Source organism: Pseudopipra pipra, chromosome Z (genome assembly GCF_036250125.1).
Source record: "Pseudopipra pipra isolate bDixPip1 chromosome Z, bDixPip1.hap1, whole genome shotgun sequence".
Lineage (NCBI taxonomy): Eukaryota > Metazoa > Chordata > Aves > Passeriformes > Pipridae > Pseudopipra > Pseudopipra pipra.
Genome location: NC_087581.1, coordinates 415,024 through 421,049, shown reverse-complemented (window position 1 = coordinate 421,049; position 6,026 = coordinate 415,024). Strand labels below are relative to the sequence as shown.

Sequence of the window (6,026 nt, the reverse complement as noted above, 5' to 3'; positions counted from 1 at the left end):
GTCATTTTTTTTCTCCCACTTACATGTCTTGTATTAAAAAAACAAAGCCATTCATGATTGTCTTCTAATTCCCCTCCTGCCCCCCCAAATTAGCACCTTTATGGTCCTCACAGAGCCACATCAGCAGCTTGAAGGTGGGCAACTTCTGTGATTCTCCACTGAATTCCTTGCTTTCCATGCAGGCTTCCTTGAGTCTACACCCCGAAGTGACAGTACTGTTGTGCTTGCACCTCTCCTGTTGTAGAACAGGTTTGGAGCCTGCATGTGGCCAAGCAGCTCCCTCTGAAATAACCATGCTGGTTTTGCAGTGCTGGCAGAGCAATGTCACTGGGTGGTGTTGATGATTAGTGGCTTACAGGTGCCCAGGCTGGGCCAGAATTTTTGGATCTGGCCACTACATCAGTCTTTGCAATTTGTTTATCTGCTCCCTGCAGACGAGGGACAACTAAAAGCTCAGCACTGAGCCATGTTCCTGTTCCACAAGTACACACTGGAGAGGCATTTGGTGCTGTGAATATTAAGGTTTAGAACATAAGGCAGTGGGCTTGGGTGTGGTGCTCAAATCATTGTGACATGGAAGGGAGCAAAGCTGAAAGCGTGTGGAACCTGGATAAATGATGTTTCAAGTTAGAGGCAATAGATTTTAATCAGAATTTTGGAAAGTGTTTGAAGGCTGTCACGAGCACCTCAGTCAATATTCCAAACCTATGTTGTGATTTGGTACCAAAGTAAGAGACAGAGTTTCACTTCATCAGCTAATTGGCTTCAGTTTTCTATTGTCCTGGTCAGTCCAACAGGAAAAAGAAACTCCCAAGCTGTACATGCACCAGGCTGTTTATTCCTCAGCACAGTGGGCAGGTGCAGTGCCAGAGGTCCCAGACCTTCCTGCCCTGATGCCTTGTCTACCCATAGCTATTTAGTGTGATAATGGCGTTTGATAGACTGGACACAAACACCATTGTCACACTCCACAGCTCTGGGAGCACGGCCTGAGCCCGTGGCAGGGGGGGTGGAGGCACTCTGCAGGCTTCAGCAAGGGGGCTTTCAAAGATCTGCAAAACAGAGACAAGACCATGTTTATGGATATTTATACGTGACACATCAGGATTCTGACAAGGAATTGGGACCCAGGGTTCCAGATTGCTTTGAGGGGAATATTTTGCCTCAGCCAGCCATAGCAGTGTCAAAGGTGCTTTAAGAGTGCCCTCACAGGCAAGGGAGAGGGACAGACACCTGGAGAAAGTAATCTCTGCTGTCCTAGACACAAATTTCTGAAGGAAGGGATGAGTCAGTCCTGCAAGGACCTGTGTCTTTCTCTTGATGGAGACAGCTCAGAATCAGCACCAGACTTTTATGGCTGTGTCAGAGCCGAGGAATCACACTGCTAGAGATTATATTTGATTTTCATATACTTGGTTTTAGCAGCATTTTTGAGTAGCCCACATATGAGGCAGGGCTGGAGTCAATGGTAGTCGCCTTTGGTTTTGGTAGCTACTGAAATTTGAACTGTCTGATTCATCATGTGTGGGCGGGTTGGAAGCCCCTTGCGAGGAGATGGAGTTGTCTTGTGCCAAGTGGTGAGGTTGGGATGTCTTTTCAACTGTCCCTCTCATTTATTTTAACTCAGTAATGCATTCTCATTTTACATCCTGGGGAGAATTTGTTCCCCATATGTGATAAACCCAGACTCTCCAATAGTCTTCTGGGTCTGGTTCTGTTTTAGCAACACAGTGTTAAGGAAGTGAAAGCACTCAAAAGGCTCGTCTTCTGAGAACTCCTCCCCTGGGCTTAGGCTTCCTATTGATCTCATTTTGTACAGGCTGCACAGGGCTCCCAAATCCAGGAGTTTCTGCAGGACAGTCAGCTCACTCTGTCCTACAGCATCAGCCATGGCAGTGCCAGGAGAAGGGAGACACTGATGCACCCTGTCGAGCTGCTGCCCACCTGTACTGATACACCTGAGCCACCTGAACCAGCAGTGTACTCTGCATGGTGTAACAGGGCTTTCCTCTCCAATCCTCACCTTTCCATCCAACTTTATGTCTTTCCTGGATCTTTTTCTTGATCATGATATAGTTCAAGCAGTGTTGAAAGGTCAGTGCAAACTCCTTAGGGCTCTGGATCAGTTTAACTCCTGATTTGTGCCTAATCAAACCTCAGGGAAGGGTTTGTGATAACTCAGTGCCATGAGCTGGCAGTGTGAGCTGGGTCCTGAGTGCCCTGGGCTGGTGAACAGAACAGCAGAGAAATGGCCCTTCAGTGCCTGGTTACCAGGCCAGACTGTTTGGTTTCTCAAACATGGTTATTCCAGCAGTGCTGGCATTGCCATCCCTGCCACGGAAACAAGCCTAGAAGTGCTTGGGTAGGGCTGACCCTTCTCTAAGAGATTGTCCTGTTCTGCTGATGTGTCTGTGCTTGGAGTCTGTGATGCTGCAGTGGGACAGAGCTGAGTGTTTGCACACACAGAGGACAGGCAGGTGTGCAGATCCACAGCTCAGGCTCCAGTGCCATCCCAGCTATGAAGGAGATGCCTCTGGAAGGAGGAGAGGCCTTGGAGCACACCCTGAGCACCACATGGCACCAAGTCTTTGCAGTTAATGAGGGCAAACACCTGGACATGTCCAGAACACTCTCTCAGGGTGCAGCTGCAGCCCTGAGGCCCATGGGGCTGTTTTTGGTAACTGTACCTGTGCTGCAGCTGCTGGGAGTGAGAATTGAATGCCAGGAGGACGGAGGTGCTGTACCCAGCTTTCTAATTTATCTCAGTATTAGTTTTTTCCCTCTTTCCTCATGCACATTTTACTCAGCTTTCTCTCTGCAGCAGAGAGGGAAGGTCAGACAGGATTTTATTCTAATGAAGCTCTCTGAGGAAGAGTCTGGCAATCCTGGGCAGAGCAGGAGAGCCTGGTGGAAGGGCTCTAGGCTGCAGAATGTGTATGGCAGGAGAAAGCCAGGCAGCTGGGGCAGCTGCAAGCAGGCAGTTTATAGTCCCACAGCTACATGGAAGCTTCCAGCAATTCAACATGAATATTTCCAAGACAAGAGGTAATGGAAGAAAGAGAAATGGCCACCAGTTTTTAGCACTGCAAGGGAAGAAAAACCCCAAAGCCATGGGAAAGTTACAGGTCAGTACAGGGAGAAAGCAAAGTGTAGTCGTCAGAGAAAAATAATCCCTTTTTTTGCTTTTCTTTTGCTGGACATCTGTGTAAAGAACATTATGAGAATGTTTCAATTGAGAGGATCATTAGGAAGAACAAGAGGCTTTTCAAGAGGGTTTTTTGAGGTGGATCACAGAACCTGTCCTTCCCGTATGTCCGGACCTGAAGCATTCCTGTTTCCCTGGGAAGTCTGTCAGCTTCCCCATCACCCCTTTTTTTAAACAATAAACACTTGGGGTGCCTTATGCTGCCCTAATGAGTGCAGGCAGAGATCTCTGGGTCCAAGACCCTGAATCCTGTTAAATTACCCAGGTGGGCCTCGGGCACATGCAGATATTTTGCTGTGCTGAAACGCTCGGTGTTCAAATCCACCTGCACTGCTTTAGTTGGTTCATATCTTTTAGCATTTCCTTTTCCTCACACAAGTGGAGCACAAGAAGGCACTTACCATCAGAGACAACTGCCAAAGGATCCTCTGGAGTGCTGACAGGGCTTGGCAAAGCGGGGGTTCTCCTGCAGGACATTGTGCTGACTGTCAGCGTATTGGGATCTTTGGGGTCTTGGTTTTCTTTCCCGAGTTCCCAGCAGTGGTCAGCTGTTGCAAGCCTCTGGGTCCAGTGACAACTTTCCCTCTCCCTTTATGGGATCCTGAGGTCTTAAATAAACAACCCATTCTTGCTCTGATAAGCCATATTAAAATATTGATCTGGGGGAGGGAGATGGCCCTTGCTGTGCTGAGCCAGTCACCTTTAGTCAGACTAAGGCATGGAAAAAAGCTCTGAGACCTCGATTTTCTCTCTTCTTTCACAGAGAGCACATGTGGGGAGGGAAAAATGCAAAATACAGGGGGTTCAGTTGCCTGTTTTGCTGAGATGAAGAGTGCTTACTCTGGCTGCATATTAATTGCTGACTTCTGCCAGCGAGACTGATTTGATGGGTTCCTCAGGTCACAGTGCCAATCTTTTTTCTTTTTTTAATTTGGGTGTACTGCCTGCTCTGCACAGGGATTTTTCAGAACTGTCAAAAAGCCTGTCACATTTCTAAAGGATTTTACTTTCCAACACACCTGGGAGGTGGGGGGAAGAGCCTGGCTCCAGCTGAGCCTGTCTGAACACCACTGGTGAACCCAGGAATTGCACACACCTCCCAGGACCTTGTCCAGATAGTACACAGGAGCATTGCACAAACCTCCACATTTAGGGCCTGAGGAATTTCACATTTTTCCTTCCATTGCCATGCTTGTGTTACATTAGAATATTTTAGAACAGGCTGAAGTAAGTGTGGGGTTTTAAGAAGTAAAGTTTTCAATATAATACCTCACAAAAGTGAGGAACCAGGCCACTTTACTGATTTGGGCTGGATGTGTCCACCCAGCAGCATAGTGTGAGTCCCCACAGCTGGGCTTTTCCATGGTGCTCTCAGCCTTGGTGTGACCCTGTGCCTTTGGTGCACTCAGAAACCCCTCCGTGAGCAGGGGCTGCTTTCAGCTGGTGTGGGTTGGGGTGGAATGTCCCTCTTTTGGGATGTGTAAAGATGACAGGTTTATGGGGAGGAGGAGGAGTAGCAGTAGTAGTCATACTAACTTGGAGTCTGCCCTAATAGTAGAAAAATAAGAAAAATATGTATCTAAAAGTTACCTGTACAATTAATCAGGAAAGAGGGCAAAAGACCTCAAATTAAAAAAAACCCAAAACCCCAAACCAAACCTGAAACACCACATGTTGTCCAAAACCAGCACAGGAACACTGAAATGTGATACTTTTAATCACAGAGGAAACACCACTTACTTGATATTTCTGGGGTTGTGGTTTCTGGAAAAAAACCCCAGGTTTCCTCAAAATGGGGCTCTGCAGTTGTAGGTGAAGCACTGGCCACTCCACACAGAGCCTGGGGAGGGGCTGGACCTGCATTGCAACATCCAGCACTGCTGCAGATTGCCTTGGGCCCAGTTCTTTGACATGAAATGCCAAAGGATTTGGAAATTCCTGGAAAAAGAAAAGGTTTGTTTAAATGTTGCTGAAGGTGACACAGGGACAGATAATGCAACGTGTCCCATGCACCCCAGAGCCAGATTCCTGCCTTGGAAATGTGTAGAAATAACCACCAGCAAAACCATGGAACTTTACAGTTCAGTCTAACTTTGAAGCTGGTGCTGCTCAGAGCAGAGGACCAAGTCCTGTGGCAGCCAAAGCTCTCTTCCAGCCTAAATTATTCTTGGATTCCATTTCATGTGCAGAGCTCCTGCTGAGTAAGGTGTCACTAGACAAAAGACACAATTTAATCCATACAAAAGTTCTTTCCTCTCATTTTTCTTATGCAAAATGTGGAGGATATGATGAGTTAAATAGAAATCTGAGGGATGATGTCTCTTCTGTGTGGAAACAGTGAAAGATCAGCTCCAAAACTGAAGGAATAACTCACCACAGGGGCAAAAATCGGGCTGGGTTAGGAGGTTTTTCACACTGGGAAGATCTAACAAACAGGAAGGAGCTATGGTTTGGCTCTGCCAAACCTTAATTATGAAATTCTTCGGTTAGAAATATTTTGTGCATGAGCATCTCACTGCTCCACGAGGAGAATTGGTTTACTCTTGTCTCCAGGTGCTAGGGACCTGCACAGATTTGGGAGTGGTACAGAATGAACCTCCTTTGGAGCTGGTTAATTCTGGCCATGAATACATTGCATGTTCAACAAAGCCCATTTAGAAAGCCTCTCTGAAGGGCTGTCACCCCCCAGTTATGGCATTTATTCAGATTTCCACAGGCAGTCTCATCAGTCAGTGACTGGTCAGGGTTCTGTTACAGGACCCGAATCACTTCTCATTCTTTTCTTCCCCCTACACTAAAATCAAAATAGCCTGAACTTTAT

The 6,026-nt window shown here is 47.0% G+C and overlaps 1 long non-coding RNA gene across 1 annotated transcript; it reads right to left on the bottom strand.

The window, feature by feature from the left end:
- Window positions 1-445: 445 nt before the first annotated feature.
- LOC135407600 (uncharacterized) lies at window positions 446-5,200 on the bottom strand. The gene is made up of 3 exons (XR_010426945.1): window positions 4,946-5,200; window positions 3,607-3,813; window positions 446-1,052 (listed from the first exon to the last, which is right to left on the bottom strand). It is a non-coding gene; the product is annotated as an uncharacterized LOC135407600 (long non-coding RNA).
- Between the last annotated feature and the right edge of the window lie 826 nt (window positions 5,201-6,026).